Below are 21,555 nucleotides of genomic sequence, written 5' to 3'. Positions count from 1 at the left end.
AGCCAGATTAAATATCCTGATCTCATGCTCCTACTCTCTAACTTCTTGTTATGTTTGCCCATTTTCAAAATCAAGTATAATATGGAAGGCAGAGAAGCTCATAGATGTAATCGATAAAGTTCAGCTTGTCAGGATGGAGGGCAAGGGGAAAACGATGAAATGTGTATCTGGAGAGAAAAAAGGAAATCAGTGAAATTTTTCTCCTTCAACTTGAACAAAAATAAATAATGATAATAATAATAACAGTTTGTATTTGGGTAGATCTTTGTTTACTTTATATGTATTTTTAGAGAGTTTAAGCTAGTCTTCTATGATTTTTTTAATACATAACTTTAATTGCATCTTTAATATATCACAAATAAGTCACCTGACATCTTGGCTTTTCTGTAGCTGGACAACTTAGACCTTATTCATCAGCCTGCTGAAATGTTCCTTTTTCAGGAACATAGATACCATCAAAAATTCTTCTGATATCCTCATTTTTAATTATTGTGGTTTATTAAATCAAAGCAGCTGAATTTGATACAAGTTCAATGTCATTTCCTTCAAACATTAACTCATCTTTCTGGGCTTGAGATAATGAACAAGCAACACCTGACCTCATCTGAACCCTGCAGATGTATTATTCACCCAAGAAATTTAGGATTTCAACAAGAGAACCATTCTCCTGAATAATGACTTTGTGAGGGAAGTGAGCGTACACAGACCTCACCTTGTAATGGAAGCCAGTGTAACACCCTTGATCATGTTCTGTACATGACTACAGATAGTACCAGTTCCTTTCTATTTCCCCACCGTTTGTCAACCTGGAGCCTCTTCTTTTTCTTTCCAAGGAGACTGAGTTCTACATTGATGTGATTGAAGTCCCTTCACAGAGTGCCTCTGGGGCCCTTCACAATAACTGTGCATCCTCTTAGAGTCCCCTCAGGGTATCCACATTTTCTGGAATGTTGACACTCTGATTACTGAGAATGATCTTCATCCTCACAGTAGATGCAGCAAAAAGAGCTACGATATTTTCATCTAATACAATGTGATATGATATCCAAAGTGGAATTTAGTTTTCTTGGGGTTCACCAATTCAAAGCCTCTTAGTGAGCTCTGAAATTATTTTTACTTTATTTTCCTGAACAATCTTCATTTTCCATGGAGTTAGAAGCTACTATTTGTGTTTAGTTTTCTATGCAATTATATTAAGTCAAAACTTTTGCTAATTTAGAAATATCCTATCAAGACATTCAGAATCATATGCATTTCATAAATTTAATCTTCCTGGGACAGCCTGCCCTAGGCCTTCTGACCTGCTCCAGGCCTGTGTGTCATCTGTTCCTGGTCCACATTGATGTTCGAGGATCTCCTTTTACCAACATTTTGCGTATTCTTGCCTCTCTTTGAATTGGATCTCTTAGATTCTGTATCCCATGATCTTGTGCTCTGTGATTTTGGTGAAGCATCTCCAATATCCTTTTTAGAATAGTAATGTCAAAAGTGGTATTTTTGAGATATTAGATTTGAAAAACTTCATCTTACCTTCACATATCTTACCCTCACACACAGCTGCAGTTGGGAAGAATTATTTTTCTGAACTTTAAGGCTATTTCTTTTCTTGTCTTCTAAATTCTAGTGTTACTATTAAGAAATCTGAAGCCAGAATTCATTTTACTTTGTGTATATGTGCTGTGTATTTCCATCTTTATCTCTAGAAACTTGTATAATAATTTTTTCTTGATTCTCTCTCTTCTCAAATCTTGTAATGATGTGTCTTTCTGAGTTTGTTACATCTATTTTGTTAGGCATTGTGTAGGCAAACTATTCTGATTGGAAATTCATGTCCTTTGGTTATAGGACTTTTTAAAGAAACATTTATTGACTATTTGTTCCTCTGTTCTTCGTCCTCTCTGCATGTCTTGATTTGTTTATTAGATCTCATGGCCTGTTCTTTAATTTTTTTGTTAAGTTTCTATTTGCTATCTCAATGTATTTTTGTTCTTTTCTGGAAAATTTTTTTTCAATTTTATTTCCACATTTCAATTAGAAGTTTCTAACATGTTTTGAATTTCAAAGAGCTGCTTCATGTTCTGGAACGCTGCTTTTTACATATATGCATGGTCTTGTTCTTGTTTCATGGCTACAGTCATATATTTCTTACTTCTTTGAGACCAGTGATGATACTAGGTCTTTTCTTCCCCCAAACAGTCTCTCCTTTTTCTAAGCCGAGATTTTCTTTTCTTGTTCTTTTTAATGGTAGTTCTCTCATTTTCAAGGTAGAAGTTTCCTTTTATATTTGGTAATCCACTTTTCTACTGATATGTACCTATAGAGGACTATTCACCTACTTTGATGCATGAATGGGGCCTATTGACTGTTTGTAGTTAAGCTATATATTTGGGAAACCACAAACATCAGATTCATTTGGTATCTCTTTGGAGTGTTAAATTTTTACTTAAGTACTGATGACACCATCACATTTACATCTCTGCCCTTATTGACCATTCAATTTTATATTCACAAGGCCCATAATGTGTTGCCATATGAATTATTAGCTACTATTTCAAAATAATCATGACCATAAACTCTTTTTCTCTCCTAGGATATTTATCTTTTCCCTATTCCTTAATTTTCCTTCGAGAAACTATCATTCCTTTGATTACTAAGGTTACAAAGCAGACTTTTTCCTGTCTTTTTCATCTCCGCTTCATCTAATATGCCAATAAGTCCTACTATTACTTCCTTTAAATAATCTCTTGGGATTTTCACTTTCTCTACTTGCTTGATATCTCTATTCTGGTTTATCTGTATATCACTGAAATACCAGCTCAGTAAACATGAGGCCATTTAATAACTTTGTGTTATATTATCCAAATTCTCACACTCAATGATTCATTCAGAAATTAATGTTGGAAATATTTCAACTTAAAATTAAGGTAAGCCTGTTTTTATTAATTTAATTTACATTTAGTATTACAATTTATTAATATCTGAAAGTGGAAGGAGAAGAAACAGGAACTAAGTGAATAAATAGTCTATGTTTTGTTATTATTACATCATTGACTTAATTCATATGGACTTGGGAAAACATTTTTCCCAAATTAATTATTAAGCCCATATACCCATTAAGGTGAAAGCATATTACTGTTTATTCAACATCGATTAGTTTATTTAGTACCTACTATGTGTCAGTTATTGTGTTGCCATTTGGTTGGATTGTGCATGGATGAGAATACAAATATGAATAAGAAAAGTAGAGCATGACCTCCCAATCTTCCAAGTCTCACTGGAATGACAAGCTTTTAACAGCAGGACATGATATGGTATGCTAAGTGTTGTAATAGAGGCAAAGACAAAGCAGATAGAGGTAAAAAAGAGTATAATTTTAAACTCCATTCAACCATGCTTTCTTTTCTCTGAGAAGAAAGCACTTGAAATGAGTATGGATATTATGGGAGAGGGTATTTTAATCAAAGGCATCAAATAATGAGATAAGATAATATTTTTAAGCAACTATGTGTTTATCATTTCACAATTCATCGTTGTATTTCTATCACATGGGATAGAATGTTGTTCATACTATGTACTTATTAAAATATTATTGAAAATTTATTACATTTATTAATGTAATAATGCACCATATGCATTAGTTCAAAAGGAAATAAAACATATGCTACAAAGTAATATCCCTGACTTTCCGATAGATATCATTTATTCTCTATATGCTGTAGTTTCCACCCTCAGAATTATGACTAGCTCTGTTGAAAAGATGGAGACATGCAAATAGGACATGATAGAACTATCTGTACAGTATGTTGCAAAGTAGGTTTCGCAGAAAGAGCTGTGAATCAGAAGTCAGGAAACCAAGGTTCAATTCTTAGACCTCTCTCTAACTAGCTACGTGATCTTTTTAGAATCAATTATCATTTCTGTGTCCCATGTTCTTAATTTGATAGTGACTTTTACTAGATAATGACTAAGTTTCTTTTCAGCTCCAAAGTTACATGTCAGTAAAATGACAAATGGACAATTTCCCCTGCCTCTATTCCTTTATAATTATGTCTGTTGGGCTTTGACCTTTATTCTTAAGGTTAGCACAGAAGCCAACTTGTCTCTCTTATGAACTCCCATGGAATTGTATTTCTAACCCTCTTAAGGTGAGATATAGAATGGGATTTAGAGTATAAGTTCTGGAGCCAGACTGCCTGGTTTTATTATCCAACTTTGCCATTTCCTTACTAGCTGTATAATCTTTGAAAAGTTATTTTAACATCTCTGTTTCTTTGTTTCCTTACCTATTTACACAACCGTTGTAGGAAACAGAGGAAGAGAACATTCATTTTATGAGGCCCTAATTACCTTGATAACAAAACCAGACCCAGTTACTATAAGAAAAGAATACTAAAAACCAACATTTTTATGGTTATATGCATGTCTTTATTAAAACATTAGCAAATCTAATCCAGCATTATGTAAAAAAGAAAATCATGAACAAGTTTATTTTTGTATAGCATGTTGGTTTAATATTCAAAAATTGAACTAACGAATGTATTTTGCCATATTGTCAGTATATAGAAAGAAAATATTATATTATTTCATAAGATACAGAACAGTAATTTCACAAATTCAATATTCATGCATGATAAAACTACTCAGCATATTGCAGATAAAAAAGAATTCCTAGATTACTGGTAACAGTAATCTAGAAAAAATATACTACTAACTTCATACATAAGGGTAAAAGACTGGATGTTTTTTCTCTAAAATTAGCAACATGGCAAGAATTTCCATTTTTATCATTTCAATAAAACACTGTGTTAGAGACCCAAACCACTTCAACAAGGTAAGAAAAATAAATAAAAGTCTTGCAAATCAGAAAATAATTAAAGTCATCTTTAATGTAGACCATAGCAATGTGAAAATTGAAAAGTATATAAATAAGTAAAGAAAGCAAGCAAGCTACTAGACTTGTTGGTATGGCAGGGATACACGATACATAGTCAATACAGATTTGCTTGTGTTTCTATAAACTAGTAAGGAACAGGTGGAAATGAAAATTTTTAAAAAACTTTACAATAGCATTAAACAATATAAAGTTATTTAGTATGAATTCATGAAATACTCTGCAAATTAAAAAGCACTGCTGAAAGAAATTAAAGAACTAAACAAGTGAAGAGTTATATCATGTTCATTCTTCATAAATGACAATTATCCCCAACTGGCCTATAAATTCATTGTAATTCCAGCAAAGTTTCCACAGTCCTTTAATGTGGAAATTAACAAGATGACTCTACAATTTATATGGATTGTACAACGGGCTTGGTGTAGGCAAAACAATTTTGAAAATATGAACACAGTAGAAGGACTTCGACTACCTGCTTTCGAGACTTATAAAGTTACAACTGTAGTCAAAACACTATTGTGCTGTCGTAGGGATACAGCTGTAGATGAGTGGAGTAGAACACAGAATCCAGAGTTCACCTACACATTTATGATAAAGTAATTTTCAAAAGTTACCAATGTACTTCAATAGGAAAAAAAAGGACTTTTCAATAAATGGTCCTGGAAAAAAAACTACATCTTTCTGTGGAAGAAAGTAAACTTTGACTTTATCTCATGTCATATATAAAAATTGACTGAAAGTGAGTCACATATAAATACTAAAGCTAATATAATTAAACCTTAATGTAAAATATAGGAGAAAAACTACAAGTCTTTGAGATAGGCAAAAATTTCTTAGGACATAAAAAAGCATAAACATTAAAAATAATTGATAAATTGAACTTCATTAAAATGACAAACTTATACTCTTCAAAAGAGTCTATAAAGATAATGGAAAGGCAAGCCATAGACCAGGAAAAGAGAGTCACAATACATGTATCAAACTTTGAATTTTTATAATTATTAAAAAAATTCTGTTAAAACTTAAAAATAAGTGAAGAACACACTACGAAATAGGCAAGAGATTTAAATGAGTCGCAAAATAAGTTACATAAGTGGACAAAATGTACATAAAGATACTCAACATCATTCGTTATCAGGGAAATGCAAATTAAATCCACAATTAAATAATGACAAATATTCATTAAAATAGCTAACATTGTAAAGATCAACTGTGCCAACTATTGGTGAGGTTGTGGAGCAACTAGGGCTTTCATTCCTTGCTGAAGGGAATATAAATTCTGTAACCACTGTGCAAAAACCTTTTGACAGTTTGTTAAATAATGAAACACATACATAATAAAACCTAGCAGTTCCTATCCTCAGTATTTACCCAAGAGAAATGAAGATTTATGTCCCCGAAACACTTGTAAACAAAATTTCCAAGGACCTTTATTCAGACATTAAAAATATATCCTATGATTGCTTCTATATAAAACTCTAGAAAAATCTAAATTTATAGTGAGAGACACAGATCAGTGATTGCGGGGCTTGACAGGGGTTGAATTGACTGGGAAAGGACATGGAGAACATTTTTGGGTGATGCAAGTATTCTATAGTTTGATTGTGGTTACTCATTAAAATACACACTTAAATGGGGACATATTACTGTATGTAAATAAAACTGAATTAATTTGATTTGAAAAAGTTTTCAGGGGATTTTTTTGCATATGATCTTAAATGAAGTCAACCAATAATCTCCAAATTTATCATATCTTTTTATATTTTGTGGTATAAACTCTATGTAGAAAAGCCCCGAAGGTAGGATGGTCTTAGCTCCATTCTCAAGCAATCCTTCCTTCTACCAAGGAACCAATATGCCTCCAATGGGAGCCTCAAACTTAGTGAAGGAAAAAATATGTGTCCTCAAATGTGCCAGCATTCCTGCTGTCGTATTTGCTCTGGAAATAACTTTGCTGATATTAAAGTTTGTATTTAGAAGATATATTCTGCTTAAGCTATTCATTCATTATACTGTATTTCAAATGAGATATTCTGTTTAAATATTATAAAAAATAGAAATGTTTAGAACTCCATAAATGACCTATGATTATATTCTATCTAACCTGACATATATTTTCAAGGGGATTTATAGAGATTAATAAAGAAATTCTATCAGAAATATGTTTATATTTTACTCACTTCCAAATGTTTGGCTTGTAGTTTTTCTGTTCCCAGAAATGACCTCCTTTGCTGGGTCCATAAGTATGGAGTCTATCATGAGGCAGTAACTATGGAGATAAAGTCTAGACTAGACAGGCCATATGTTATTAATCAACTTCCCATTTAAAACATTAACTTTTACTTTTTATTTCCATCTAATTAAAGGCATCATATTTTTTAATTACCATATTTTCTCTTATTAGAAGTGTTTGCACCTTATTGTAAAAGTCAAAAGTTTTGCTGGTACTCCACCAGAAAATGACTTTGGAACTAAAGCAGAATATATCTAGCTTTTGATCTTATAAAAGTGAGTACCACATGGCATGTGGTGCTGGCTGCCTCCACTCTTTAATATGTTATCCAGACAATTTATTTGCGATGCCCAGATGAATGATACACACATTAAAGTGACCTCGTTGGACTGGGCAGCTTACAATTCCCTGTATTTGTTTATGTATCCAATTCAAAAACCTTTAGTAAATTGAGTACTAATCGTAATATTCTTGTCACATATTTTGAAAATCTACATTTATGACAGTATACTACCCATTTGTTCAATTACTCAACTCCATCATTACCATTTTGGGTGCTGTAAATTGTCTGCAGATTTTTTATTTTGCTTAAATCAGTATAATATCGCATGTAGCTGGGGATATCCCTATTGACTATACGTGTAAACAGGCTCAACAGCTTAATGTAATCCTTCTAAAGATTATAACACTTTGCCTAACATAAAAATTCAATGATGAGCATGTTTTATAAACTGAAATTGATGATAGACAAGATCTATGTAGAGTCTAGACACTTTGCAGCTTGTGACTTGAAGTCAAATTATATTTTCTTTTCATAAAGCATGTTTCTTAACTATAAGTGGCAATCTACTAACAATATTCTATTCACTAAGAATAACACCACCAGTGTTGAGGAGTGGCACATACAGTCTAGTGAATTTGAAAAAGTATAGCATCACCATTCACCATCCTTAATTCCAAGTCCATGTAATATGGCTAATTATATAGCAGAAATCCATATACAAGCAATAGCAGCTTTAAATTTATACTGATAAACTATTTTTATAGTGTCATTTAGATCCTTCAATCAATTCTGCAATCTCTCAATATTTTTGTCTATAAACATGCCTTCAAAATGATGGATATAATCTTAGTTCTTTCAGGATAGTGTTTTATTACCTTTTTGTAACTTAGCTTATTTTAAATTATGTTTTGTTACTTGGTAAATACTTCTCGAGTTTTTCTTTTCCCAAGAAGTGATGTGAAAAATAGTAGGGAAAGCATTGTATTTAGGGTCAGAAGACAGTACAAATTAAGGGTCTATCATGTGAAATGGAAAGATAAATTGAATACCATTGCACCTTTGTAGAATTTAAAACATGATAAATATTATTTTATAGGTATAAGTTTCAATGAGAGTAAAGAGGAGGAAGCATGCAACTTATGGTTTTGAAGATATATTTTAAAGAGTAGGATATATCTAAGTAAGACGTTGCAGAGAAAGGGAGAAATAGCATTTAAATCAGAGGATACAGATGCAACACATAAAAAGACATAGAAAGAAAATCTGGATATTTGCAAGTATTCTGACATGACTATACTATTGTGTGTGTGAGTGTGTGTGTGTGTGTGTTGGTAGTTGTTTGGGGGATATGGGGAGGGGAAGGAGATGTGCAGATTGCAGGAAATGAAACGGAACCATTGCAGAGTGCATGTAAGTTTATGCTCCAAATAATAATGTATCCTTCAAGAAATTCAGTACAGAGGAGTAAACCTGTTTTTTGTTTTGTTTTGTTTTGTTTTGTTTTTTAGTTTTTCATTTCCAGTATATGGCTGTGTACTGTAGACCTTGCCTGGATGGAAAAAGAAACTGTTGCAGGGAAGCTAGATAGGAGATTATGGTCATAGGCCAAATGGAAGAAGAGAGTGTATAGAAGAAATGAAAAAGAATGGATCTGAGATCTGAGAGTAACTTTATACCGTGTTAGAGTAACTTTATACCTTGTTAGAAGCACTGAGAGTAACTTTATACCTTGTTAGAAGCACTTTACCTTTACCTTTACTTACAAAAGTAGCTGGTAAGCTTTTCATTGACTCGACACAGAAGACATTGCAAGTATTTCAATTCAAATTCCTATTTTACCCTATTCTATTAAACTTTCTAATATAGCCAAAGGCCTCATAGTTGCTTTGAGAAGAATTGCCATTTTTTTCTCATTTGAGCTTTCCATCTCATTATCTAAAAATGACTCATCTTGTTAGGATAACTCACATCTTAATACATCATTATGCTTCTCTTCATCTTCCCACTAAGGTCAAATTCGTTTCTCCTTCTTCTTTGCTCCCATTTTGTATTGCTTATATCTTCTGTAATAGCTTTTATTTTCTTCGCCACCTTTACTATCTTAAAGGATTCTTGAGGATAGGGACCCTGCCATGTTTGACAATCTGTGACACAGAAGTTTTTTCTTTTATCATAAACACTAGATAGCTGTATGTTGAAAAGAAAAATAATTGATTCAAACTCAACTCTAATTTCATAACATTATCACTGATAAAAACTTGCCAAGTGATATCTGTGGTACAACACAGAATCCTGAGTCTACGATTTTTGTGTATATTCATCTTTACTTACATTTATATACCAAATATAAATATATAGCTTTTAATCCCATCTACAAATGTGAAATTTAACTCTTGTTTTTAAATATATTTATGTATGATCTTTCATATTTATTTTATTATATTTTTATTGTGAAGAGTTTTATAACAATATCTAACATACAGGTTGATTTAGTCAAGTTACCATTGTTACTAGGAGCTAACTATTGGCCATATAGAGATTTACTACGTATAAACAACATTATTTCAATGACTAGAACACTAGAATGGAAGTTCACACCTAACTGTACCATAGTTTATTAATAAGATTTTGAGCAATGAGTCCTGACATGCTACTGTAACAGCACCTCTCTATTATAAAGGCTACTTTATATGAGACCTCGATTTTTAAAACAAATCAAGTCTTCAACATGTCATTATTATTTCACAAATACTACAATAGTTTATACCTTAGATATATGGCAATATTTTCCCATACATTATAGTTATAAATATTGTACTTTTCAAAAATGGCCGTGACAATATTTCTAGTCCCACATATCTTCTAGAATCTTGCCACTCCTCCGTTAATGAGTGTAGTCTATGTAGCCTCCTCTTGAGCTTGGATGGACGTCTGGAGGCAATAATAAAGTGAAAGTGGCACTATGTGGAGACCAAGGTTAGCCACTAAAGAAATATAGTTTCTGTCTGACTCTTGCTCTGAATGCCTGCCCATGGAACCCAGCCATCATGCTGTGAGGAAGAGCTGGCCACATGGAGAAGTCTACATGAAAAGGATCTGAGGCCACATGCCCTCAGTTCTTTCTGAGCCCCCACCCAACAACTAACACCAACTGTTTGCCATGTGAGTTTGTCATATGGCTTAGAGACTAGCCTTCTTTGCAAAACCCTAATCGCATTGCATATTTATGAGAAAAAAAAAATGATTGTTGTTGTTTGAGGCCACATAGTATTAAGATGCTTTGCTAAAAGGCAACAGTAATCTGAACAAAGTAAAAGAAGCATTCATAAGAGGTATGTCTGGCATTACATTAGAGAACATTTCCTTGCAATGGGAATGTGACCTCCAGTGCTTGTTTTGTTTGGTTGGCTTCTGTAATCTTGATTCTTACAACAGGGCTTGGTCCATATTATTCAGCATATTAAATAATAAGAAATATATATATGTATATCATGGATAATAAAGATTTTTTATAACATTCAATCAAAAATGTTTGCAAAGTAAAATTTGTCAGAATGTTACTCAAATTTATGAAAATGTTATTATACATAAGAATAAAATATAATTTTATATATTGAAAGCTGTAAGAATCTCAAAATATAACACATATCTTTATGTCACATTCTATTCGGTTTTCATTTCAAGTATATACACTTACGTTGACTCTCAACAGTACTGCTAAGTTTGCATACCAATTTAGTTGTCTGTATTTGTTCATTTAATATTTTACTAATACCTGAGATATAGGAATTTATTTAAATATCTCAAAAATATATTTTCAAATGTTCTTTCAAATATCATATAATCCTGTAATGTTGATTCAAAATATGCAATGTTATTTTCCCCAAAGCAACTATTCTTCTGATTTCTACATTTATAATATAGATTGCAAGGTAGCTGTGTCTTTCTTAATGTTTTATCCTAGATGAAAAGGTCCCTCCAGACACTATCAATCCAAAGATTCAGACTAGCCATGTGTTTTCCATTTTACTGACTTGAAGCAACGCAAAGCATACCTTCTCTAAGAAACATGTAAGGCTTTGGGGAAAAATTCCATAACTATGAAAATTGTGATGCAGAGCCCATTCCAAGTGTGATTGACAAAAAGGAACATTAACGAGATAGGCAGAGGCACATAAAAATAAGCTTGAGAAAAATTGTTGAGTAAAAAGTCATTGAATGATATTATTAGACATTTTATGTTTCTGTAATATAAATTTATCTATGATGAATTTTAAATACCTCCCACAAAGATATTCAAATATGTTCTGAAAATAGCAAAAATATTAATTAATTATTGTCATTTATAATCATTGGGCTCAATTTCAGAGGAAATTCTATAACGTAAATATTTTTAAACCAAATTTTTAAAAATATTAGAAACATCACTCTATAGAAATGCTGTTAGACAAAAATAAATATTTATGGTAGTACAAAATCTTATTAAAATAAAATTTTGTATTTTATTTTATTCATGCCTTTTTATTATAGTTCATACCTTAAGGCTTGTCAAAAGGTAAGATTTGTGTTTTACAAACTAGAAATACAAAATATTTAATGTTCAGTGGCAGAGTTAGTGATGTTTCTCTTTGAAATTATCTCTTATGAGAAGTTTTTTAAATTAAATAAATAAATAAATAAATAAATAAATAAACAAATAAATAAATAAATAAAATAACAACACCAAACACAGCATGAATAAATTTAGTTTTAACCGACTGTTTTTGATATTTTTTTCCCAAGGTGGTCTAGCAAAAATTAAAGATGAACAGCCTTGTTTTTCAAAGATAAATGTTTAACAGCCTCACCCACACAGACATTATATTTTAAAAACACTATATTTTAAGTTGTTGACATAGTATTTCATATTGCATATAACACAAGTGATAAATTTTATTTTGCAGATATATTATATTTTGAAACTTATAAGATCATTCTTAAACTGAAAGAAACCTCAAAACATATAAAACAAAATGCTAATGTCACTGAGTAAAGAATGCCAAATTTATTGTCTTTTCTGATTTTTATTAGAATTTATGAATGGGATAAAAATACACCATAACTTATTGCAAGGAACTATTAAGTTAGAGAACTTTAATATGATTCTTTTTTTTGAAAATATAGACTACAAACAGCTATTTGGCTCATAATTTTCCAGACTATCAATAATTTGCTAATAAGAGCACAAATAAGTTTAGTTTAAAGTATGAATAATAGGGATTAAGCCTATTTTTTGCTGCTCCAAATATCTACTGAATCACTCAATTTTACCTATTCCTCATTCTGAAGACTTCCTAAGTATTAAGAAGTAATACTGAGTAGAACTTCTGAGACCTTCCTTCTGCTTATATTTTCTGACACCAATTTCCTTACACTTACAATGAAGTAGTCGTGCATCTCTCTATCTCCCCAACATTGTTTTGATGCCCACTTCCATGCTTTTGTTTATGCTACATCTTCTCCCCAGAAATGCCCCGAATGCCATCTTTGCTTGACATAATTTGTCTCAGAGAACTTAAAAATCACTTCAGGATTATGTTGGGTGTCCCCATCTTCAGAGATTTGCAAAAGACTCACAGGAGTCAGCATATAGGCATACTCACAAGGATTTATTACAGCAATGGAGCAAGTGTATATGGCTAGATCATATGGCAAAAAGGCAGTGTCCAGAGGAATCCATATGATAATTTTCTTATGTTCTCTCCATCTCATGAGGTGGCATAAAATTGTCCTCTTCCTTCAGTAAGGAAATGCAACAAAATGTGTGCGACATTTCTGTCTAGGGAAGCCCATTAGAGGCCTACCTGGGGGCCGGTCATGCAGGCACCCTCTGCCTAGCATGTACTAACACTCAGATTCTCTGAATGAAAGAAGGTGTTAGCATAAACCATATTGTTTGCACAGTTAAGGCAGTGAAACTTCATCAGGTAACTATTCACTGAGGGCCAAGTTTCCAGAGGTAGCTGCTGACTCTGCAGTGCCTTCATGCCCACATGTACCATAGTCTTCCCTGCTTTGGAGTACCATTACCAGTATAGTTAGCCTTCTCTCCTATATTACCTTTGATATATTTTTATACAACAGTGGAAACTAGTGGGCACTTAGAAAAAGCTTGTTGAAATTTAAATAATAGATCAAGTCCCTTTTCAATAAATAAAGTTTAAAGTCTATATAGTTCATCCCCTTTCCCACTACCTTTTATTCCTGAACAATTTGTTCCTAATATCATGAGGGAAGGCTGAGTAAAGTATGTGTCAATGTGTGAGGTGGGAAGGAAGCAAGCTGAGCCATAGTGGCCCAAAGCTGTGCCAGAGCTGCATAGGGTAAGGAGAGATTCCACAGGAGAGGAGTGAACCAGAATACTAGTGTCCAAATGTTTAATATAAAAAAATAAATTTCTATGAGATCTGGAACAGTAAACTCAGGTTTTCCATTGAACCATAGAAAGCTTATTGCAACTTCTATCTCAACATGCCAGTAATGGAAGGTAGTATCTTCTTTCCTTAAATGATTTTCCTCTATTTTCCTGTTTCTTATTCTTATTCTCTGTCATTGAGCTCACAATCATTGTCACCTACCTTTTTTTCTTACCCTTCCATGCCTAACATTCAGATAATCACACATGCTATATAGCTTTTTCTCATAACTTGTCTTATGTCCATTTTTCGTTGACTTTTTAATTGAACCCTTTATTTGGAGTAGCCTTTTTTTCTGTCAGCCTCTTTTCTTTTAGCTTTCTCCTGCACGTGGCTATAGTAAAATAAAGCATATTTGTTATTTCTTCTTTAAATTTGTTATAGAAATAGATGCAGTCTGAGGGAGCAGGATTAGTGTTGAAATATCTTTTTTAACTCCTTCCTCCTCTAACTTTGCAATTTCTTTCTCTATGCAAGCAATACCTGCTTCCTTATACTGTCTACACCTCACATCACACATTGTCACAACTTCCCTTTTCATATTTTAGATATTTAAAATGTTAACATATTATAAAATGTTTTTAATATGTTAAAAATATTTATACATTATTTATGCCCCCATCTTACTATGAAATCTTTTGCTAGGGTAGAAAAGCTGAGTTTTCCAAATTTCTTTATTCAGAGTACAATCCGTATTTTTGAAAAATTATATTGAAAATCAGACACATATAAGACCAAAACAATCAAAGGCAATTATTCATAAGCGTTCTGACAGTGTTGTTCTCCCCAAATCTGTATGTACAGAATTCTTTTTAAAGCCAGTGAGAGTTCTGCCCCCACAAAGGTTTTACACAAGGGAAGAAGAAAAAAAAATTAAACGTAAATAAGTAGAACAAACTTTAATAAGCTCTCTCAGTAAGTATTTAGCTGAGGGACTGGAACAGCTGCAATGTAAAAACTTGTTTAATAACCCTCTATTAAATAATTTTCTTTATTTAAATTAAAATCCAATGCAAGCTAAATTATAAACAAACAAGATTTACATAATATCAATCTTTAAAAATGGAGTAATACAGGAATCTTCTGTTAACCAAACATTTTTAAGTATTGTATTGTTCTGCTTTTCTTTACACTTAACTATTTTGGGTGATTTATTAAAGCCAACTGAATAATTCTGTATAGAAATAATGAGGCAAGTATACTTCATGTATCAAAGTGGTTTGCTAGTACATATCAAGTAGTTTTAGAGAAAGTAAACAAGCAAATTAATTGCCAGTTTTCTCACAAAATGTGGCTTCTTAAATGATGAAAACCTTATAAGACTTCAAGGTTTTCAATGACCATAAACTGTTTGGAAGTAATTTATCTTCGTTGCTAATGTTTGTAACATATGCAAGAATTAACTTTTCTCCAGTTTTAGAAAAATAAGGCTTTTGTTTCTTTAGAGCTCTCACTGCTTTCTTTCTCATTTGTAGTCACAATTCTCAGTTTATGGCACTGGAATTATTCCATAGCAATTAATCCCAAAGTTATAAATATGATAATGAGTCTAAGAAGAATATTTATATGTTCCCTCTTATGTTCCCTCTTTTTCCATCTCTAACAAATAAACTGTCTCTCAGAATAAAACACTTAGAGAAAATATCCTGAAATAAAATTTACAAGCAAGGTTACTTTTAAAAGAGATTAAAAGAAATTAAAAGAAATTTCCATGCCCTCTTTCTTTTTAAAAGTCCAGATGTCAAGTTCCCTGAGGGCAGGTAGACCTTGAATAACTTGGGTTATGCTAATGTCCAACTTGATGTCTTGTACTTGTAAGCGATTTATAATAACAATGTGTTAAAAAATGAATTTTCTCCTTTAATTTGCCTCCTGCTTTCCTATATCATAGGAACAGCAGGTGTATCGCCATTCATGCTATCATACATATTTTACAACAAAAATATACTTTTTACATTAAAACAGTCACTGTGTTCCTTCATAACAGCCATCTCGTGAGGCAATATTGAAGCTGCAACAAATGGTTAGATTTTGTCCATCTATTTACAAAATTTGTTAGCCTTACAGAGTTCTAGTCACATAGACAGTGATGGGCCTCAGAGAAGCACTGTGGGAACTTTGAAAGTCGAGTCTATTTCATTATATAAATATATATTTAAGTTCTGTATATGAGAAATAAAGTCCCTGAAAATGGGCTATTTTTAATAGATGTTCAGGGTCTAAAACTTAAAACGGGGAAGTTCCTTTGAAGAGGACTTTGACAGTATTAATAAAGGGAAAAAAGATGTTAAGCTCAGGTTGCCAACTTATCTTTTTAAAAGTGGTCCAAAAAAAGATATGGGGTCATTGCCCTTTCCCTGATGACCATATTCTAGGAATACTGTTAAGTATTTGAAATCTCAAGTATGTTTTAAGCATTTAACTAGCCTGCCTATGCTGTGATTTTTCTCATGTCCCCTGTATCTTACCAGTATGTCATATTTTATTTCCCTGAGGAACAAAGGGGGAAAAAAGAGAGATACAGCTTGTGTACCTCTTCAATGAACAAAGAATTCAAAATAAAATTATCTTTAGATAAAGTGTAAATACTCAAAATAATATGGAATCTAGAAAGTGAATAAAAATAACATATTTGTTTTTCTACAGAACCACAGATTTTTGAAATGTTTGCAATCTGTGATCAAATATTTTGGGGTAAAAATGTTGATTTTTTTTCTTGATTTTTAACTGTATGAACAAATATGTTGTTTATGAAAAAAACTGACATATAAAAATTTGAAGTTACTAGACATTAGTTCAAGATTTAATGCATGTAATTTCAATTATTGGCCAAAGATTTTGCTAATTTTACAAGTTAATTGATTTATTTCTTAATTTAGGGCTTTTTTCTTTAATAAAGATGATACAATGCTAAAACAACCTAATACAGGGTTATTAGAAAATAAGTGAAGGTGGCCAAAAGGTACAAACTTCCAGTTATAAGATAAATATGTATTGAGATGTAATAGCATGGTGACTGGAATTAACAATATTGCATTGTATATTTGAAAGTTGCTAAGAGAGTAGATCTTAAAAGTTCTCATCACAAGAAAAAAATTTGTAACTATGTGTGGTGATGGATTTTAACTATACTTTTTGTGGTGATCATTTCGTAATGTATACACATATCAAATCACTATGTTGCACACCTAAAAATAACACAAAGTTCTATGTCAATTATATCCCAATAAAAAATAAAATAAAATAACTTAATAGAGACTCTTAGGGAGAGTTGTCTGGGAAAAGGTTCTAAGAATGTAATCAGATATACTAAATTTGTCTTATGTAAAATATATAATCTAGATATTAAAAATCTTTTGTCACACTGGGCAGTTATCATAATTGGTTAAAATATGTGATGAACAGATGCCGTGCTCCTCTTCTCCGTGACTACAGACTGATTCCTTGCCCTGGCAGAGACCTGACAGAGATGTGCCATGAGGGATGAGTAAGATACTATGCACCTGTCTATGCAAATTAATCACCAGTACTAACGACAACAACACATTGGCAAAGATACTTTACTATTGCAGATATTGGTGTATTTATAAACCTAAAAGAATGGGATTTAGGGTCAGGAGGCCTAGGAATGACTCAGCATCTGCCATTTAGTTACACGATCTGGAAAATCCCTTCATGACCTTGAGTTTTGTTTCCTTTTAGATAAAATTAATGTAACAATAAGTCCCACATCACAAGGTAACTTTGAGGATCAAGTGTAAGTACAGTGTAAGTAATGTAAGTAAGCATGTGTACACAGCTAGACAAAATGTGGATCATTTGTCTCATTGTTTTAACCCTTTTCCCTTTTAGAAAATAAAAGTACAGCTCGTTGCCAGCATTCATTTAACATCACTGGTAGGAATGCTATGTTTTCTAGGGTTGACATTTTCAGCGATTGAACTGCTAAAAACAGAATGCTATAAATAGAATGATGTCACTTGTTTCCAAAGACTATCAATATACTAGAGCGATGCAAAAATAACAAAGGCGAGCTATTTCATGGCAAACTTTGGGGGTAAGGTTAGAATTGTAATCCGTGAGTTATCTTGGGGTAAACACTGTAGCCGCAAGCGCCATCAGCAAGTTTTCTCTGGGCAAACGGTAAAATGGTTTTTAAGATAATTTGTTTTCCATTGCACATTTTGGTAGTAAATCAGCTTGATCCTTTAAGTCTTTTTTTAAAGAGTTGCGATAATAATCTATAATGGGAAAAGGTTCATATTAGTTATCTAATATTCAGTCATTCAGCAAACATTCACTGTGTTTCTACCATGTGTCAAGTACAATGGTAGATATTGAGGATATAGAATTAAAAGATTATTGTTTTCTCTCAAAGAGGTTATAGTCTATTGGCTAAGAAAAGGAGGGAAAGACAAAAAATCTCATTCAAGCTATTATAGTCCTTAATGGAGCATCATTCTGAAGTTAGGCAATGGTTCCTGGAGGAAGTGACTCAAGCTAAATATTTAGCTGTGAGAAAAAGGATGCATAAACCATGACCCAGAATTAAGATAAAACACACCAACTTCTGCAAACTGAAAATAGCTGAGCAAGACTGGAGCAAGCTAATATTAAAATGTCAAGAGATAAAATTTAAAGTGAGAAGAGAACTGAGATCCTGAAAGGTTATGTATTCTCTGCTAAAGACTGATTTCTGGAAAAGATAGAAGAGTATTGAAAGGGGTAGTATCATGATTATAAATGCATTAAAAAAAACATTCTAAATAAAAGGCATACAGATTGAAAAGGAAGAAACTAACCTTTTCTTCAGGTGACATGATTACATGGAAAACCCATGAACTAATATGGAAGTTAAACAAGATTGCAGTTACAAGACTAATACATGAAACCAAATGCATTTCTATACACCAAAAATGAATGTATGGAAATTGAAATTTAAAAAATTGCACAATACTTTCCACAATTCCTCCAGAGAAAATGAAATACTTACTATAAATCTAATAAAACATGTGCAAGATCTGTATCTTGAAAATTTCTAAATGCTGATGGAAGAAATAAAAAGCAAAATAAATGGAAAGACATACTGTGCTCATGGATTGAAAGATTCAACATAGTAAACATATGCATTCTCCCACATTGATTTATAGGTGTAACACAATGCTTATTAAAATCCTAGCAAGGTTTTTTGTATGGCACAGACAAATTTATTCTAAAATTTATATAGAAAGGCAAGGACTTAGAATAACTAAATCAATTTTGAAAAAGAATAATAAGGAGGAAAGAATAATTTTACTTGATGTTAAGAGTTACTATACAGCTACAGTAACCAGGAAAGTGTGGTTTTAGTGAGGGGATAGACACATATGAGTGGAACAAAATAGAAAATCTAAAAATAGATGAGAAAAAAATATACCCAACTGATTTTTGACAAGGGTGAAAAGCAATTCAGTATAGGAAGGGTAGGCTTTTCAACAAATGGTGCTGAAGCAATTGAATAGCCATGGGGGTGGAGGGGGGCGGGGAAGACTTCGACCTAAACCTTAATACCTTATACAAAAGATAACTGAAAATAAATCATAAACTAAAATTTAAAATGTAAAATTATAAAATCTTTAGAAAACAATAGAGAAAATCTTTGAGATATAGGGTCAGGCAGAGTTGTTAGATTTGATATCTGCAGCATAATCCATAAAGGGAAAAAATGATAAGTTGGACGTCATGAAAATGAAAAACTGTTGCTTTGGAGAACATCCTGTGAGCAGGGTGAAAAGACAAGCTGCAGAATGGGAAAAATATTTTCAAACAACATATCTGACAAAGGTCAATTATTTAGAATACATAAAGAGCTATCAAAAGTCAACAGTAAAAGACAAACTATCCAATTAAAAAATGGGCAAAAAACCCAGGAACATACATTTTGCTGAAAAATATACAGATGGCAAATATGCACATAAAAATATGTTCAACAAAATTAGCCATTAGAGAAATGAGCATTAAAATGACAGTGAGAAGTCACTGTACACTGTCAGAATGGCTAAAACAAAAAACAATGATAATGCCAAATGTTGGTGAGGATGCTGGGAAACCAGATAACTTATACTTTACTGGTGGGATATCAAAGGGTACGGCTACTTTGGAAAATATTACGGCAGTTTCTCTTAAACTAAGCAGTCTTATCATACAATCCAGCAATTGCACTATTGGGCATTTATCCCAGAGAAATAAAAACTTACATTTACACAATAACCTGTACATAAATTTTCATAACAGCTTTATTCATAATAGCTCCAAACTGGAACCAATCCAAATGTCCTTCAATGAGTGAATGCTTAATCAAAGTGTAGTACTAGTCAACAATAGAAGGAATGGACTATTGATACATGCAACAACTTGGATGGATCTTAATGTAATTCAACTGAGTAAAATAAGCCAATCTAGAAAGCTTACATTGCATGATTCCTTTTATATAATATTCTTGAACTGAAAATTATAAAAGAGATCAGATTAGTGGTTGACAAGGAATAGAGAAAGGGGAGAAAGGGAGACAATGGGGCTATAAAAGGAGATTCCTGTGATGGAAATATTCTACATGCTTACTGGGATAGTGGTCACACAAATCTACTCGTGAGATATAGTTGGACGGACCTAAATATAAGACACAAAAGTTAGTGCAGGTAAAATTGATGAAATCTAAACGAGGTTGGTGGATTGTGTCAAAGTTAGTATCCTGGTTGTGATATTTTACTGTAATATGCAAGATGTTACCTTTGGTGGGAAATAGGTGATAGGATTGAGGGATTTCTATTATTTCTCACAATTGTGCATGAATCTATAATTACAAGATGGTTTTTTAAAAACTCACTCTAGGTGCAGTATATGGATAAACTGACTGGTAATGAACGTGAAATGTACATGACTTATTGGATCACTGGCTAAGTGTGTGTTTGTTGGAGGAAGGAGTGAAGAATAGGACATGATTTATGATGACCACCAGGTTTCTTCCTTGGGCTTTAATCATTAGGAGAGAAAACAGGAGTAGAGAGTTGTCGAAGAAGGGTGATTGAATTCAATTTGTTTTTGCTGATTTTGTTTTCCATCAACCAAGCAGAGTATATAAAATGAAATTCCAGAAGGAAGAATAGAAATCCCTGAGCAAAGGAAGCATCTAGAGTGTTCTTCTGGATTCTCTTCATATAGCTTTCAAAACATGAATGAGTTAAAATATCAGAGTCACCAGCATATCAGGACAAGGGAATTTTTGAACTCAGAGGCAAGAGTAAGCATACAAAAATATCTGTGGGAATTTCAAATTCAGGCTGCATAAAAGGATCTTTTGCGTTTCTATTGTGCATTAAAGTAAAAAGAAATTGGTATTGAGTACACTTGTGCGTGCCAAGTTCTATATTGGTGTTCAGAAATATTATGCTGTTTAATCCTCACAATAGGCCTAAAAAATGTTTTATTATCTACAATTTCTAAACAGAAGTAATTTGCCAAATGAAACAAAGTCTATGAGTAATTTCTTGGGCTAGAATTTGAATCCAGATGCACTTAATTTCTAAGCCCACATTTTCCCCCGACTATATCAAGAAGCTTATAGAGAGTGGGGATAGAACAGATCATAAAAACTTCTTAAAAACAGATTTTATATTCTTGCTCATTTAGGGGTTTTTGTAAAGTTCAACATCTA

The 21,555-nt window shown here is 32.3% G+C and overlaps 1 pseudogene; it reads right to left on the bottom strand.

Annotated features, from left to right (window-relative positions):
• Positions 1 to 406: 406 nt before the first annotated feature.
• On the bottom strand, positions 407 to 982 carry LOC120601157 (60S ribosomal protein L9-like; annotated as a pseudogene).
• Between the last annotated feature and the right edge of the window lie 20,573 nt (positions 983 to 21,555).

Source organism: Pteropus medius, unplaced genomic scaffold (genome assembly GCF_902729225.1).
Source record: "Pteropus medius unplaced genomic scaffold, Ma_sr-lr_union100, whole genome shotgun sequence".
Lineage (NCBI taxonomy): Eukaryota > Metazoa > Chordata > Mammalia > Chiroptera > Pteropodidae > Pteropus > Pteropus medius.
Note: the sequence above shows the minus strand (reverse complement) of the source record. Positions and strands in the feature narration are given on the sequence as shown.